This window comes from Acipenser ruthenus, chromosome 39, assembly GCF_902713425.1.
Source record: "Acipenser ruthenus chromosome 39, fAciRut3.2 maternal haplotype, whole genome shotgun sequence".
Taxonomy (NCBI): Eukaryota; Metazoa; Chordata; class Actinopteri; order Acipenseriformes; family Acipenseridae; genus Acipenser; species Acipenser ruthenus.
In genome coordinates, this window is record NC_081227.1 from 9,296,488 (window position 1) to 9,315,191 (window position 18,704).

Consider the following 18,704-nt stretch of genomic DNA (forward strand, 5'->3'; position numbering starts at 1 on the left):
TACAACTCGTACAGCTGAAGTAAACAGATGGAACGCTGCACACAGCAGGCAAGTAAGCAGGTGAATAAAAATGTAATCCTGTGGCTTTCTTTTTAAAACAGGTGTAAAGAGAAAGCTGTCTTTCTTTTAAAAACCAAGCACAAATGTGTACCGCCAGTATGCAGTCTGGGTTACTCACTGTAGAGATCTGTTCTGGCACCAGCTTTGCTTCATTCCAGACTGCAGACACGTTGCAGCTTCCTCTGGCAAGACCACAATAAAAGCCCTACTCGCTTTGTATTTGTACAGTCCTTCCTCACAGGTACCTTTGGCTCTGGAAATTGAAGTCCATTCTGGTCACCAACACTGTCACCCTTTCGATCTCTTTTGTCCCCGTATTTCTGCACAACGGAAAACGGCTGCTCTTGACTCTGTTCCCCTGATATACACACCGCTATAACGGTTGCTGTTTAACTCGTGTTCATTCAGGCTGAGCAAATGCTTTCACTGCACTTTCACCTTTGATGCTGGAAACACCACCCAGAGCCTTCTGTCTCTCTCTAGGTCTTTTTGCTTTTGCCTTTTAAAACTCCCTGAGTTCCCGCCGATAGGTCACCTGACTATTGAAGGGATCATGAGAGTTGAAGTTTCTTTACTATGCAGTACCGCTCTCCCACCATAACACACGTCTCTTCAGTTGTGAGCTCAGGGGCAATATATCAGAATCCCCACGTTTCTGATACCTTCCTCGTGTGCTCATCACGGACAGTCTGTTGCAGGTCATAATACCATTCTGTGTATGAAATTAACAGAATGGGGTCCTAAGCCATTCTCTTTGTCTACTTGGGTTCTGGTCACAAACTCCCCCACTGACAAATAATGCTTTTAAAAATAGTAATAACTAAATGCTGGACAAGTGTTTTATCTTCACCATCTCTGAATAAATCCTTTGGTGCCGGCAGTGTCTTGCAGAGAGTACAAACCAGATGTTTTGAGTATGCTGTGACACTATTGAGAGAGAACAGTATCCCTCATACATACAGCTGACAGGGGGCGAAACCATAGACCAGTTGAGAACAATGGGCCGTCTCGGAACGAGAACAACCACAGGGGTGAAGACAGGACAACAAAAACAGTGCGACTTTCAAACAGATCCACACTAGAAACAGTCCAGGAAAGAGAGAGCGTGCTCCCCACACTAGAAACAGCTCCAGGAAAGAGAGCGCGCTCCCCACACTAGAAACAGCTCCAGGAAAGAGAGCGCGCTCCCCACACTAGAAACAGCTCCAGGAAAGAGAGCGCGCTCCCCACACTAGAAACAGCTCCAGGAAAGAGAGCGCGCTCCCCACACTAGAAACAGCTCCAAGAAAGAGAGCGCACTCCCCACACTAGAAACAGCTCCAGGAAAGAGAGAGTGCTCCCCACACTAGAAACAGCTCCAGGAAAGAGAGAGTGCTCCCCACACTAGAAACAGCTCCAGGAAAGAGAGAGTGCTCCCCACACTAGAAACAGTCCAGGAAAGAGAGAGCGTGCTCCCCACACTAGAAACAGCTCCAGGAAAGAGAGAGCGTGCTCCCCACACTAGAAACAGCTCCAGGAAAGAGAGCGCGCTCCCCACACTAGAAACAGCTCCAGGAAAGAGAGAGTGCTCCCCACACTATAAACAGCTCCAGGAAAGAGAGCGCGCTCCCCACACTAGAAACAGCTCCAGGAAAGAGAGAGCACGCTCCCCACACTAGAAACAGCTCGAGGAAAGAGAGAGCGTGCTCCCCACACTAGAAACAGCTCGAGGAAAGAGAGAGCGTGCTCCCCACACTAGAAACAGCGCTCCAGAGAGCAAGCTCCCCACATTAGAAACAGCACTCCAAAGAGAGCTAGCTCCCCACACTAGAAACAGCGCTCCAAGTAAGAGAGAGAGTGCTCCCCACACTAGAAACAGCACTCCAGGCAAGAGAGAGCGCGGTCCCCACTCTAGAAACATGCTCACTCCTGAGGGAAGAGAGAGCACGCTCCCCACACTAGAAACAGCGCTCCAGAGAGAGTATGCTCCCCTAGAAACAGCACTCCAGGCAAGAGAGAGCGCGCTCCCCACACTAGAAGCTGCACTCCAGAGAGAGCACGCTCACCACACTGGAAACAGGCTCGCTCCTGAGGCAAGAGAGAGTGCGCTTCCCACACTAGAAACAGCACTCCAGGCAAGAGAGAGTGCTCCCCACACTAGAAACAGCGCTCCAAGGAAGAGAGAGTGCACCCCACACAAGAAACAGCGCTCCAGAGAGCAAGCTCCCCACTAGAAACAGCACTCCAAAGAGAGCACGCTCCCCACACTAGAAACAGCGCTCCAAGTAAGAGAGTGCGTGCTCCCCACACTAGAAACAGGCTCACTCCTGAGGGAAAAGAGAGAGCACGCACCCGACACTAGATACAGCGCTCCAGAGAGAGCACGCTCCCCACACTAGAAACAGCGCTCAAGGAAAGAGAGAGCATGCTCCCAACATTACAAACACCGCTCCAGAGAGAGCAAGCTCCCCAAATTAGAAACAGCGCTCCAAAGAGAGCACGCTCCCCACACTAGAAACAGCACTCCAGGCAAGAGAGAGAGTGCTCCCCACACTAGAAACAGCACTCCAGAGAGCACGCTCCCCACACTAGAAACAGCACTCCAGAGAGAGCGCGCTCCTCACACTAGAAACAGGCTCGCTCCAGAGGCAAGAGAGAGCGCCCTCCCCACACTAGAAACAGCACACCAGGCAAGAGAGAGCGCGCTCCCCACACTAGAAACAGCGCTCCAGAGAGAGCATGATCCTCACACTAGAAACAGGCTCACTCCTGAGGCAAGAGATAGCGCGGTCCCCACACTAGAGACAGCGCTCCAGAGAGAGCGTGCTCCTCACACTAGAAACAGCGCTCCAGAGAGAGCATGATCCTCACACTAGAAACAGGCTCACTCCTGAGGCAAGAGATAGCGCGGTCCCCACACTAGAGACAGCGCTCCAGAGAGAGCACGCTCCCCACACTAGAAACAGCGCTCCAGGGAGAGCGCGCTCCCCTCACTAGAAATAGGGTCACTCCCGAGGCAAGAGAGAGCACGCTCACCACAATAGAAACAGGCTCACTCCTGAGGCAAGAGAGAGCACGCTCCCCACACTGGAAACAGGCTCGCTCCTGAGGCAAGAGAGAGAGTGCTCCCCACAGTAGAAACAGCGCTCCAAGTAAGAGAGAGCGCACTCCCCACACTAGAAACAGCGCTCCAGGCAAGAGAGAGAGTGCTCTCCACATTAGAAACAGCACTCCAGGCAAGAGAGAGAGCGGTCCCCACTCTAGAAACATGCTCACTCCTGAGGGAAGAGAGAGCACGCTCCCCACACTAGAAACAGTACTCCAGAGAGAGCATGCTCCCCACTCTAGAAACAGCGCTCAAGGCAAGAGAGAGCATGCTCCCAACATTACAAACAGTGCTCCAGAAAGAGCAAGCTCCCCACACTAGAAACAGCGCTCCAGAGAGAGCGCGCTCCCCACACTAGAAACAGCGCTCCAGAGAGAGCGTGCTCCCCACACTAGAAACAGCGCTCCAAGGAAGAGAGAGCGCGCTCCCCACACTAGAAACAGCGCTCCAGGCAAGAGAGAGAGTGCTTCCCACACTAGAAACAGCACTCCAAAGAGAGCACGCTCCCCACACTAGAAACAGCGCTACAAGTAAGAGAGAGCGTGCTCCCCACACTAGAAACAGCGCTCCATGTAAGAGAGAGAGTGCTCCCCACACTAGAAACAGCACTCCAGAGAGCAAGCTCCCAACATTAGAAACAGCACTCCAAAGAGAGCACGCTCCCCACACTAGAAAGAGCGCTCCAAGTAAGAGAGAGCACGCTCCCCACACTAGAAAGAGCGCTCCAAGTAAGAGAGAGCACGCTCCCCACACTAGAAACAGCGCTACAAGTAAGAGAGAGAGTGCTCCCCACACTAGAAACAGCGCTCCAAGTAAGAGAGAGCACGCTCCCCACACTAGAAACAGCGCTCCAAAGAGAGCACGCTCCCCACACTAGAAACAGCGCTCCAAGTAAGAGAGAGCACGCTCCCCACACTAGAAACAGCGCTCCATGTAAGAGAGAGAGTGCTCCCCACACTAGAAACAGCACTCCAGAGAGCAAGCTCCCAACATTAGAAACAGCACTCCAAAGAGAGAACGCTCCCCACACTAGAAACAGCGCTCCAGAGAGAGCGCGCTCCCCATACTAGAAACATCGCTCCAGGCAAGAGAGAGCGCGCTCCCCACACTAGAAACCGCGCTCCAGAGAGAGCATGCTCCCCTCACTAGAAATAGGCTCACTCCCGAGGCAAGAGAGAGCACGCTCCCCACACTAGAAACAGCGCTCCATGTAAGAGAGAGAGTGCTCCCCACACTAGAAACAGGCTCACTCTTGAGGCAAGAGAGAGCGCCCTCCCCACATTAGAAACAGGCTCGCTCCTGAGGCAGGAGAGAGCACGCTCCCTGCACTAGAAACAGCGCTCCAGAGAGAACGTGCTCCTCACACTAGAAACAGGCTCACTCTTGAGGCAAGAGAGAGCACCCTCCCCACATTAGAAACAGGCTCGCTCCTGAGGCAGGAGAAGCACGCTCCCTGCACTAGAAACAGCGCTCCAGAGAGAGCGTGCTCCTCACACTAGAAACAGGCTCGCTCCTGAGGCAAGAGAGAGCGCGGTCCCCACACTAGAGACAGCGCTCCAGAGAGAGCGTGCTCCTCACACTAGAAACAGGCTTGCTCCTGAGGCAGGAGAGAGCGCGCTCCCTGCACTAGAAAGAGCGCTCTAGAGAGAGCGTGCTCCCCACACTAGAAGCAGCGCTCTAGAGAGAGAGCACGCTCCCCACACTAGAAACAGCGCTCTAGAGAGAGCACGCTCCCCACACTAGAAACAGCGCTCCAGAGAGAGCGCGCTCCCCACACTAGAAACAGCGCTCCAGAGAGAGCGTGCTCCCAACACTAGAAACAGCGCTCGAGAGAGAGCGTGCTCCCCACACTAGAAACAGCGCTCCAGAGAGAGCGTGCTCCCCACACTAGAAACAGCGCTCCAGAGAGAGCGTGCTCCCAACACTAGAAACAGCGCTCGAGAGAGAGCGTGCTCCCCACACTAGAAACAGCGCTCCAGAGAGAGCACGCTCCTCACACTAGAAACAGCCCTCCAGAGAGAGCGTGCTCCCCACACTAGAAACAGCGCTCCAGAGAGAGCGTGCTCCCCACACTAGAAACAGCGCTCCAGAGAGAGTGCGCTCCCCACACTAGAAACAGCGCTCCAGAGAGAGCGTGCTCCCCACACTAGAAACAGCGCTCCAGAGAGAGCATGCTACCCTCACTAGAAACAGCGCTCGAGAGAGAGCGTGCTCCCCACACTAGAAACAGCGCTCCAGAGAGAGCACGCCCCTCACACTAGAAACAGCGCTCCAGAGAGATTGCACTCCCCACACTAGAAACAGCGCTCGAGAGAGAGCGTGCTCCCCACACTAGAAACAGCGCTCCAGAGAGAGCACGCTCCTCACACTAGAAACAACGCTCCAGAGAGAGTGCGCTCCCCACACTAGAAACAGCGCTCCAGAGAGAGCGTGCTCCCCACACTAGAAACAGCGCTCCAGAGAGAGTGCGCTCCCCACACTAGAACCAGCGCTCCAGAGAGAGCATGCTCCCCTCACTAGAAACAGCGCTCGAGAGAGAGCGTGCTCCCCACACTAGAAACAGCGCTCCAGAGAGAGCGTGCTCCTCACACTAGAAACAGCGCTCCAGAGAGAGTGCGCTCCCCACACTAGAAACAGCGCTCCAGAGAGAGCGTGCTCCCCACACTAGAAACAGCGCTCCAGAGAGAGCACGCTCCTCACACTAGAAACAGCGCTCGAGAGAGAGCGTGCTCCCCACACTAGAAACAGCGCTCCAGAGAGAGCGTGCTCCCCACACTAGAAACAGCGCTCCAGAGAGAGCGTGCTCCCAACACTAGAAACAGCGCTCGAGAGAGAGCGTGCTCCCCACACTAGAAACAGCGCTCCAGAGAGAGCACGCTCCTCACACTAGAAACAGCCCTCCAGAGAGAGCGTGCTCCCCACACTAGAAACAGCGCTCCAGAGAGAGCGTGCTCCCCACACTAGAAACAGCGCTCCAGAGAGAGTGCGCTCCCCACACTAGAAACAGCGCTCCAGAGAGAGCGTGCTCCCCACACTAGAAACAGCGCTCCAGAGAGAGCATGCTACCCTCACTAGAAACAGCGCTCGAGAGAGAGCGTGCTCCCCACACTAGAAACAGCGCTCCAGAGAGAGCACGCCCCTCACACTAGAAACAGCGCTCCAGAGAGATTGCACTCCCCACACTAGAAACAGCGCTCGAGAGAGAGCGTGCTCCCCACACTAGAAACAGCGCTCCAGAGAGAGCACGCTCCTCACACTAGAAACAACGCTCCAGAGAGAGTGCGCTCCCCACACTAGAAACAGCGCTCCAGAGAGAGCGTGCTCCCCACACTAGAAACAGCGCTCCAGAGAGAGTGCGCTCCCCACACTAGAACCAGCGCTCCAGAGAGAGCATGCTCCCCTCACTAGAAACAGCGCTCGAGAGAGAGCGTGCTCCCCACACTAGAAACAGCGCTCCAGAGAGAGCGTGCTCCTCACACTAGAAACAGCGCTCCAGAGAGAGTGCGCTCCCCACACTAGAAACAGCGCTCCAGAGAGAGCGTGCTCCCCACACTAGAAACAGCGCTCCAGAGAGAGCACGCTCCTCACACTAGAAACAGCGCTCCAGAGAGAGCGTGCTCCCCACACTAGAAACAGCGCTCCAGAGAGAGTGCGCTCCCCACACTAGAAATAGGCTCACTCCCGAGGCAAGAGAGAGCACGCTCCCCACACTGGAAACAGGCTCGCTCCTGAGGCAAGAGAGAGAGTGCTCTCCACATTAGAAACAGCACTCCAGGCAAGAGAGAGCGCGCTCCCCACTCTAGAAACAGCGCTCAAGGCAAGAGAGAGCGTGCTCCCAACATTACGAACAGTGCTCCAGAGAGGGCACGCTCCCCACACTAGAAACAGCGCTCCAGGCAAGAGAGAGAGTGCTCTCCACACTAGAAACAGCACTCCAGGCAAGAGAGAGTGTGCTCCCCACACTAGAAACAGCGCTCCAAGTAAGATAGAGCGCTCCAAAGACAGCTAGAGGGAAAAGAGAGCACGCTCCCCACACTAGAAACAGGCTCACTCCTGAAGCAAGAGAGAGCACGCTCCCCACACTAGAAACAGGCTCACTCCTGAGGGAAGAGAGAGCATGCTCCCTACACTAGAAACAGGCTCACTCCTGAGGGAAGAGAGAGCACGCTCCCCACACTAGAAACAGGCTCGCTCCTGAGGAAAGAGAGAGCACGCTCCCTACACTAGAAACAGGCTTGCTCCTGAGGCAAGAGAGAGCGCGCTCCCTACACTAGAATAGCACTCCTCACACCTGAATGTTGATCCAGATAATGTAAGATGAGTCGAATGTGCGAGGTGTGAAACTGATCATACTGTATGATGGGCAAATTCGGGTAAACTGGAATGCAAAGAAGGAATCCCTGCTTGATGTGTCCAGATATCTTGCAGGTATCAAGTGAAGGCTATTGTCCCTCATACCCGTGATGTGAAAAAGATGGCTATCTCATCCTGTCGTGGCCTTCACAGAACCACTCAGTGCTGAACCAGAGAGAGAAGCTGAATCCTGCTGGAAGCAGGGCTGACTTGCTTGACATCAATGGGAGAATCTATACCGCTACAGAATTACACACCTCCCACAATAACAACCTATTTAAAAAGACAAATGAGGTAAAAACAGTCGATTCCGCAATAAATAGCGTGTTTGGATCAACATGTGTAGGCTACACTATTCCAAAAGAAAACAAATGGCACTCAAGTACTTCACCACTAGCCATGGTGATGAGGATGCATGGAAGCGAAAACTGTAATTTACCAGTATGGAAATGGAGATTGTGGTGCAAGCAGTGCTTGCACATAAAGATGTTACAGTTGCTCTTATTCGGACTGAAGTCATTGTATTTTGTATCTTGCTTTTAATTGTAATTATTGCATACAGCGGAGTTGCCCTAAGTTAAGGCGTCTGCTAATAATAATAAGTATGCTACTGTGCTTCGTATATTAATTCAACTTCTTAATAATTCCAGGCGTATAGACTTTTTAACTTCAGAAACAATACATTTTATTTACTTACATACATTCAAACAGATGGAAAATTCTTCCATTGTACAGCAATATGTCCAGCATTAATAATTCCAAACAGCTTTATATGAACAGTCTTCAGTTATATCTGTATTTCTGACTCTATGATTTTAAAGCTAGTCTACCTGTATGGTCTTTATGGTCTAAAAACTGAATTTGCTACAAAACTACAAAGTAACTGCGTAATTTGTCCATCTGTCCTTTTTTCCATTTTCTTTCAAACTCGAATTTAACAATACTGCCTGAACCAGTATTGTTAAATACCAGAATGCCATATTACAAAATAATCAATTCTGTAGGCATTAGGCTACTAAAATAATGGTGGAGGAGCAGTGTGGAGTAGTGGTTAGGGCTCTTGACTGGAGGGTCGTGGGTTCAATCCCTGGTAGGGGACACTGGTGCTGTACCCTTGAGCAAGGTACTTTACCTAGATTGCTCCAGTAAAAACCCAACTGTATAAATGGGTAATTGTATGTAAAAATAATGTGATATCTTGTAACAATTGTAAGTCGCCCTGGATAAGGGCGTCTGCTAAGAAATAAATAATAATAATTATATGAGACTTCTTCCTTGCACTTCTAAATGTATTTTCTTCATCTCTTCCACCGTTCTTTTAATAATGCCTACATGAAGTATAGGCTCTCGTTAACTTTGCTTTGCCACTGGGGAGACCCTTTTTTTAGGTGCTTTTAAGGATTTTTTTTACATGGAATCTATATATTCTCTATTGCAGACTATTTTTTTGTTATATAAGCTATGAACATGTATTGGAATTTGGAGTTTGCTAAACAATACGGTAGGCTATTATAGACCACAATTTACAAGGGTTAAAAAATGCAAAAAAAAGACTCACCTCTTCAGACAGCACCTGTAGAACTCCTCTGTTTTTTATGAATTTGATGGAATTTGTCGGAATATTTAATAGACCTCATTTGGAAAATCCCCTCCCAGTTTTAGCAGTTTCATTTAGAAACACCCCAAATTACATATGCATCAATGACTAAAGCGCAAAAAGAGACATCGACCGCAAATCACGTGTTAATTGCATGTTTATGCCAATGTGCCTTTAGCGCCCGTTTTACGGTCATAAAATAAGCGCAATCCTTTTATAAATCTGGCCCTGACTGTCATGCCCTGAGCTGAAAAAAGTGAATGATTTAGTTAATGAATAGGTTTCAAACTGATGCTTATAGATGAGCAACACTCATTGCACCATTTAGTTTCTACATTCATCCCATAACTTTGTGTCTGACAGATCCAGAGAGATGGAAAGTCAAACATAGGAGAGTGACTTACAAATATGTTCTAACTGTTACAGGATATCTGTAGTAGATATGTGTGGCTAAGGCCATTGAAGGGGAAAAGTAGCTCTGAAATAGCTCAACATCTGTCAGACATCTACATGGAGCATGGGCCGCCTAAAGTTCTACAACATGATCAGGGATCTGAATTTAAAGGTGCAGTGAAAAGGCTTATGGAATGCTTGCAGGTGAAAATTATTCAAAGCTCGCCATACCATCCCCAGAGCCAGGGTAAAATTGAAAGAATGCACCGGTCACTGAGGAAAAAAATCATGTACGACCTAGTCAATGTACAGCAACAGGGGGTGAACTGGGACAGTCATTTGCCAAAGTATGCCCAAATTCTAAATGAGGACACCAAAGAAGAGTTGCGCTGGATGTCACCTTTCCACATATACTATGGCTGTAAAAGTAATAATATCATGCATCCCCTAATCAGCCATGCCACTCAATAATTCTTTGAGCAATGTGCACTTAATGATGAGGTCATTTTTCCCTCTTCAAGACAAAGAGATCAATTTGAAAAGCATCAGATCCAGAGTAAGAGGACAGGCAAAAAATGTAACCGAGCATTGCATGAGGCGAATGATTCATTGTGCATGTGCAGCTAATCCCCCATCAATTTATAATATAAATGGTGAGGTTTTGGTGAGATTCAGGTGCACTAAACATCCAGTCACAAAAAGGCATGCTGTTTTGCCTGGGGTCATTGTACAGAGGAATTTGAAATTGTCCAAATACAAGATCCAGTTTAGACCTCCAGGGATCCTAGATTTGACCCAAAAGTGGTTTTCGGTCAGTGATATCACTAGTGTGACCAGACATGAAGACAGAAATCAAACCAAAACAGACGATTGTACCTGATTCCATACACTCATGAAGATCACCTTGAATCATTTACTTCCTCTGATTTAGTAATACAGCTAGATCCTCAACCAGATGGTAATTGCCAGTTTGCAGCTATGGCAGACCAGTTGGCTCACATTGGAATATTTTGGACTGCTGCATCACTAAGACAATAAATTGTTGCAGATTTGAGATCAAATCCACTCGCAATGGAAGGCACACCACTTGCAAATTATGTGGAGGGTAATAATTGGGAGCTATACTTGCAGGGCATGGCACAACATGGGACATATAGAGACCACATAACACTCCAAAGAGCCTCTGAACTGTTCCGAGTGCAGCTGCTTACTGTCTCTACCCTTGATGTTGATGCAACATCACTTATCTCACCATCACATGGCCACTATGAGGACTTGCCACTCTTAATTCTGGGGCACATTGCTGAGGGGCATGGAGAGCATTACCTAAGTCTAAGTGGGCCAGTTAGTCATTACATCGAGGCAATTCAGCAGGTTGAAAATGAAATGATATCCTCCTCTGGAGCAGCCCACTCAGGTGCAGCAGATACAAATGTTGGATATGGTGCAGATTGTGAAGGTGCACAGGATGATGACAACAATTCAATGAGAGCAACTAATGCAGAGGCCACATCTCAAGTTGATAGAATTGGAGCTACTTTGAATAATTTTCAGGATACTGAAATTTCTACTGATGGCCTCTCGGATCCTTAGCATCTTCAGAGGATGCATCCTTGTCACTGCCCACAGAAATCCTCTCAATGATTATCAAGTTTGCTCTTAATCTGGATTTTTCAATGTTCAGAACGTTCAATAGAGTCTCTTACTTGTTCAGAGAACTGACTAGACCATACCTGCCCTGGATCTGTCTTAGCCCTTAGCGTCCATTTATTCAGTGCATCTCAGGCGCGTCAGGTCCAATTTATTTTCACACATGCAGTTTATTTTAGACGCGCTATTTAAAAGTATTTTTTTTCACAGTAAAACAGGTTTAAAATGCACTTCATATCAACAGGACACTCAATACTGCATCTCCAGCCCCGCCCCACCCCTTGTTCGCTGTATTTTCTACATACCTCTACATAGTAATGCATACCGATAAACCATCTCCCTATCACTCGTTTTATCACCAAACTCCTCAATAATGCGATCCAAGTCATTATTTTATTACTATAACATCTCAAAAATCTCTGCAAATGTCTGTGATATTCTTTGAGCGCTGGATGCAGAAGCAGCTATCTTGTTTGTTTATGTCCGTGTTATCTATGTGGTGTCGGGGCTGTCTGTATTCATGAGATGCGCCTCTTTTTTTTCGGCTTCTCTCGGCTCCTATCAGTCTCATTCGGCCATTGAATGGTTTTCTCGGCTTTTTTCGGAGAAAAAATGACTAACCTGTTTTTTACGTCTTTTTGATGATGTTGGACAGAGTCCGACATAGGACCGGAAGGGGAAAATTGCACAACTGATGAGAGAACTTTTTTCAAACAACAATAGATGGATGACAGCCTGGATGGTGCTGCATCACCTAAGTTGTGGCCGCTACCAGGTTAAATACTTGTTTTAGAGGTAGATTAGTCATAAAGTCTTTTTCTTTTTTCCACTATGGAAATGCAGACTAAAGAAATGTGTATGTCAGTTACTGAGGAATTCTGATTTACTCAGATTCATTTGATTTCATCAACACTCATTCACTTATCTGATTCAATCACTTTTTAATTGCCATTACAGAACAGCAATGTTCGCCTATGTTATATTCATTTTGTGAATTCCAATAAGAAATTGCCAACATACATTTAAGAGGTACAACAGTCACAGCTGTATTTTCTGCTAATTATTTTGAATGAAGAAGAGAAAAAAACAAATGCTAAAAACATATATTTGACATTATTATTCTATTAATGACTTTTGATATGGTGCATGTCATGGTCTCCAGTTCGATGTTATTGACCTCTTGTTACTCAAAAAATACTTTTGTAATTTGTCATACTGTTACATAGTTTCATTCTTAAACAAGTTGAAAAGGGTATTTTGTACTAATTTGGCTGATGACTTTGAAACATCAACAAGAGTATACTGTATATCTATAGATGAATGACAATTTGGTCATCCATGGGCATTATGGAATGAAAGACATATTTATAAATAACTTTTGGGTGGGGGTTGTGTAAGTACAAGCAATGCTTGCATTCAATATCTGCATCCTTTTGGGTTCTGCAGATAATTTTCCCAGTCTTTTGAGTTGTGTTTTTAATATATTTCTTCTTTTGATAGAAACAATAAAGGTTTTGTGTTAACTACACAATATTTGATTTTAGTGCTTACTGCTTTAGTCACTCTGTCAAGAATTCAGTGCATTCATTTGAAAATGTATATTGGACAAGGAAAAATTATGTTGCTATTTAGTCCTAAATAACATTACACCTAGTATCAATCAACAATGTTACGTCATTATGTACCAGTCATTATGGACAATTGTTTTTCCTGCCAAGAAAGTAAATTAGTTCTGTAGGACTCCTTTCTGAGCATTGAACCCTCGGAGCAAAACGACCATATTATCTGTTAGAATGAATCACTAAATTTTAACTTTTTCTTATTGCATCACCTTATGATACCAATGTATAGGCAATCAAGGTGATATAGACAAGCACACAGTCATGGGAGGCACAAGGAATAGCTGACCAGCACCAAACCTCATGCCTTTAAGAAATAGACAACAGTGTCAAAGTCCACTGGTCTGTCATAATCTGTGGTAACATCAAAAGTGTTTACAGTGGTGGATTTTACAAGCTGAACACAATCATGGAAGTTCCCTTCTTCCAAGTATCATAATAATCATTAGACAGATTGAAATTATTTGCACATATTGACATTTCATCAAGGGCAAACAATGATAATTGCTGAAGCATTACAACAGGTAATGTATAATTATATCTAATGTAATGACCAAAGACTTCTTTCATACTGTAATCCAACGCAATCATCTCTTTTCACATGTAGCACATTAGAAAATCCAAAATAATGTAAATGGGTGGCAGTTGTGTGCTCAGTTTTGAGTGATATTACATTATCAGTATAATTATTACATTATCCTAACAAAAAATGTCAATCATGCGGATAACGTAATAAATCCCAATAACGTAATAAGTTATTATGTTATTGGTAAAAAAAGTTATTACGTTATCAGTAGGGAAATTTATTACGTTATCGGGAAATTTATTACGTTTTCAGTATTATTACATTATAAACCGCAAATTATTACGTTATTGTAGAGTTATTACGTTATCAGTATTCTATTATGTTATTGGTATTTTATTATGTTGTGGATATTTTATTACGTTATCAATATTTTATTGCGTTGTGGGTATTCTATTATGTTATCAGTATTTTATTATGTTATGGGTATTCTATTATGTTATCGTTATTCTATTATGTTATCAATATTTTATTACGTTATCAATATTTTATTGCGTTGTGGGTATTCTATTATGTTATCGTTATTCTATTATGTTATCAATATTTTATTACGTTATCAATATTTTATTGCGTTGTGGGTATTCTATTATGTTATCAGTATTTTATTATGTTATCAATATTTTATTACGTTATCGGTATTCTATTACGTTATGGGTATTCTATTATGTTATCGTTATTCTGTTATGTTATCGTTATTCTATTATGTTATCAATATTTTATTATGTTATCAATATTTTATTATGTTATCAATATTTTATTACGTTATCAGTTGTAACAAGTGCGCCGCAGGTTCTTTATTTTTTTTAAAATCATGCCTGTGACAGAGAGCAAATGAATCCTAGTCAACAATTTCCCTCCCAACCTGTGAGAGCGCTGTATAACAGGAACAGTGTGCCCTGGACTGGCTGGTTTGGCAGTTCATTCCAGGGTCAGCTGGAAGCCAGTCAGCCAGGAAGGAGGCAGAGTCACAATGCCAGAAGTCATCGCCCTAATGCGGTACGTGATGTGTCAGTTATGGATTGGAGGATACGTGATTGCACTCGCTACCGAAGGGGCCGTGACTGAGGGTATATCAGGGGATGTGGCCAAGCAATCTGTCCCTTTGGTATGGTTACAAAAGGACCTGTAAAGGAGAACCAAGTGTAAAATAATGGTGAGTGTTTGGTGTTTGTTTGTTTTGTCATTCTAATTGTACTTGTTTTGTAATTGTTAGACGGCTAACACTATCCGGGAGCTGTCGTTAAAGGCCAGCCCCAGACCCGGACTGCACTGCACCACTGCTTCACTATCGAAGTCTTGCACCACCTGCACAGAGAGCACTCACTGTTTGGATAGGTGATCGTGTCTGTGATTATTACTGATTATTATTTCAGGACTGAACCCCGTGGTTTTTACATTGTGTATTGCCAGGTATTATTATTTAGCGGTTGCAAACTGCTATCAAGCAAAATCAACACCTGTTTAGACCGTGAACTCTGCTGTTTGAGCACTGCATCACCTCTACACCTGCGCACTACAAACCACTTTGCCACAGTGTCTCAACTGCATTTGTGCAAAAATACCCAGAAGAACCACCAGTTGGCGTATTTTTCTTTAGAAGTGAAAAAGCACCCTGACTGTAAAACATATGGTGTCGTTTCAAATTATACTTGACCCATCAAAGCAGCCCTGTTATTAAGCAGTTATTTCTCTCAGATTGTTTTACCCTGACCATACCTGTTTCCTGTTCCAAGGCCCCCAATGAAAGGAAACACACACATACATGCAGTATTTTTATCGAGATGTATAAGTCAGATTGGTATAAAAAACGTTCTATTAAAAAAAAAAACTATTTACAAAATAGTTTTCCATTCTAAACAAGTATTTGACACAGAAAATAAAATGAGAAAATACTATTTCTGTTCTAAAATAGGTATTTTGCAAATAGTAAAATATTTCTGGGCCCATCCCCTGTGTGTACTATAATAAAAGAATAAATAAAACTACATTTTATTTTACATATCAGTAGTTTAAACTTTTCATGGGATTGTTATTATTGATTTGAAGAACATATTTTGTCACTAAATGCCACTGTTGCACTGTAAATGTCCTCAATGGCAAAAGAAAATGAGGATCTTAAAGATGTATCAACTGTAGTAGAGCAGACAGGGTCTTTGTTGACCGGGGTACAGGTCGATATATTCAAGTGAATCCTGGCTTAAAGGAAGCTATCATTTGCTACCTCGGCATCTGACAAATGTTCTACCATGTGGAGGTGTGTCATGTCATAACAAAGGGATGTTGTAAATGACTCAGAACACCAATTGAGACTTGAAACCAGGGTACATTTGTCACATGCTTTGTTTAAGCCAGGGTATACTTAGATATATCGATCTGTACCTAGGGAACAGTTTGATAGTACCTTGGTCGACAAAGACCACTTCACTGTAATAGACTGTAATCCATTTACCTGGTACCTAGCTTTTGTACTTTTTTCTTTAAGCATTCAGGTCCACTTAACTGTGTGAGCAGATAGTTTCACACGTGGAGTGTGTGTTCTCTGTCCTTAGAGCTCATTCAGGAGCATGTGTACAGCTGAGAGCTCTGAAGTGTGTTCTCTGTCCTTCTCAGAGCTCATTCAGGAGCATGTGTACAGCTGAGAGCTCTGAAGTGTGTTCTCTGTCCTTCTTAGAGCTCATTCAGGAGCATATGTACAGCTGAGAGCTCTGAAGTGTGTTCTCTGTCCATCTCAGAGCTCATTCAGAAGCATGTGTTCAGCTGAGAGCTCTGAAGTGTGTTCTCTGTCCTTCTCAGAGCTCATTCAGAAGCATGTGTACAGCTGAGAGCTCTGAAGTGTGTTCTCTGTCCTTCTCAGAGCTCATTCAGAAGCATGTGTACAGCTGAGAGCTCTGAAGTGTGTTCTCTGTCCATCTCAGAGCTCATTCAGAAGCATGTGTTCAGCTGAGAGCTCTGAAGTGTGTTCTCTGTCCTTCTCAGAGCTCATTCAGAAGCATATGTACAGCTGAGAGCTCTGAAGTGTGTTCTCTGTCCTTCTCAGAGCTCACTCAGAAGCATGTGTACAGTTGAGAGCTCTGAAGTGTGTTCTCTGTCCTTCTCAGAGCTCATTCAGGAGCATGTGTACAGCTGAGAGCTCTGAAGTGTGTTCTCTGTTCTTCTCAGAGCTCATTCAGGAGCATGTGTACAGCTGAGAGCTCTGAAGTGTGTTCTCTGTCCTTCTCAGAGCTCACTCAGAAGCATGTGTACAGCTGAGAGCTCTGAAGTGTGTTCTCTGTCCTTCTCAGAGCTCATTCAGAAGCATATGTACAGCTGAGAGCTCTGAAGTGTGTTCTCTGTTCTTCTCAGAGCTCATTCAGAAGCATGTGTACAGCTGAGAGCTCTGAAGTGTGTTCTCTGTCCTTCTCAGAGCTCATTCAGAAGCATGTGTACAGCTGAGAGCTCTGAAGTGTGTTCTCTGTCCTTCTCAGAGCTCATTCAGAAGCATATGTACAGCTGAGAGCTCTGAAGTGTGTTCTCTGTCCTTCTCAGAGCTCATTCAGAAGCATATGTACAGCTGAGAGCTCTGAAGTGTGTTCTCTGTCCTTCTCAGAGCTCATTCAGAAGCATATGTACAGCTGAGAGCTCTGAAGTGTGTTCTCTGTTCTTCTCAGAGCTCATTCAGAAGCATATGTACAGCTGAGAGCTCTGAAGTGTGTTCTCTGTTCTTCTCAGAGCTCATTCAGAAGCATGTTTACAGCTGAGAGCTCTGAAGTGTGTTCTCTGTCCTTCTCAGAGCTCACTCAGGAGCATGTGTACAGGTGAGAGCTCTGAAGTGTGTTCTCTGTCCTTCTCAGAGCTCATTCAGAAGCATGTGTACAGTTGAGAGCTCTGAAGTGTGTTCTCTGTCCTTCTCAGAGCTCACTCAGAAGCATGTGTACAGCTGAGAGCTCTGAAGCACATGTCAGATATCGGAGGCCTTAGTTGGCATAAGCAGAAAACAGCAATTAAGACAACTTCCATATTTGTATTAATTTATTAACATCACATTTTCTAGCAAATTAACAATACCACATTGAGAGGATACATATTAGAACTGAAATATGTTTTTAAGAACAAAATATATATAAAAAATGATATTGTAAATACAAAGGTAAACTGTGATATAACATACTCACATATCTGTTTATTTTGTGCCATGTATCATCTATGTGTATTTGTTTTTATTTAGCACATCAGTGTCTGGCCTAATCTGTCCCTAATATAATTTGTAATTCTCATATTTCTCGAATGTCTTACTTGGTTTTGAGCTCCTCAAGGATATCCGACACATCTACTTTCATTATTGAGCAGCCGGCAGGAGACATCGTGGCCTTTATTTCAGCAGTTTCCCCAGAATGCATTATCATGGATCCTGTTGTGGGGGTTTTCTGTTTCTCCAGTGTTTTGAACAGAGCCTGATCGCATGTAACTGTTTTGTCAATCATCGCAACAGCAAACGAGACTTTGTACAAATTTATATCATTAGGTACAGAAAACATCATTGCAATAACGTTTCTTCCATCAGCAATGTCATATGTTAAGACACCCTCAACTCCATATATACCAAAGGATTTGCTGAAGGCACATGTGTCTCTTCTCCCTGGTTTGATTGTAGGTGGAGGAGGATTGGCATTATATCCACTTGAACAGAAGACCCTGATGAAACAGTGACATGTATTAAACTCTTGTATATTATTTATTTAGATTTCCATAAAGCTTTTGACAAAGTCCCGCATAAAAGATTAATCCTCAAACTCAACGCAGTAGGGATTCAAGGAAATGCATGCTAGGGAGTGATTAACATGTAGAAAACAAAAAGTACTGATTAGAGGAGAAACCTCAAAATGGAGCGACGTTACCAGTGATGTACCACAGGGTCACACATCAGTATTAGGTCCTCTGCTATTCCTAATCTACATTAATAATTTAGATTCTGGTATATTACGCAAACCTGTTAAATTTGCAGACGACACAAAAATAGGAGGAGTGGTAAACAATGTGGGGAAGCTATAAAAAAAGGCCAACAAGATGCTTGGATATATTGTGAGAAGTGTTGAATTTAAATCACGGGAAGTAATGTTAAAATTCTACAATGCATTAGTAAGACCTCACCTAGAATATTGTGTTCAGTTCTGGTCACCTCGTTACAAAAAGGATATTGCTGCTCTAGAAAGAGTGCAAAGAAGAGCAACCAGAATTATCCCAGGTTTAAAAGGCATGTCGTATGCAGACAGGCTAAAATAATTGAATCTATTCAGTCTTGAACAAAGAAGACTATGCGGCGATCTGATTCAAACATTCAAAATCCTAAAAGGTATAGACAATGTCAACCCAGGGGACTTCTTTGAC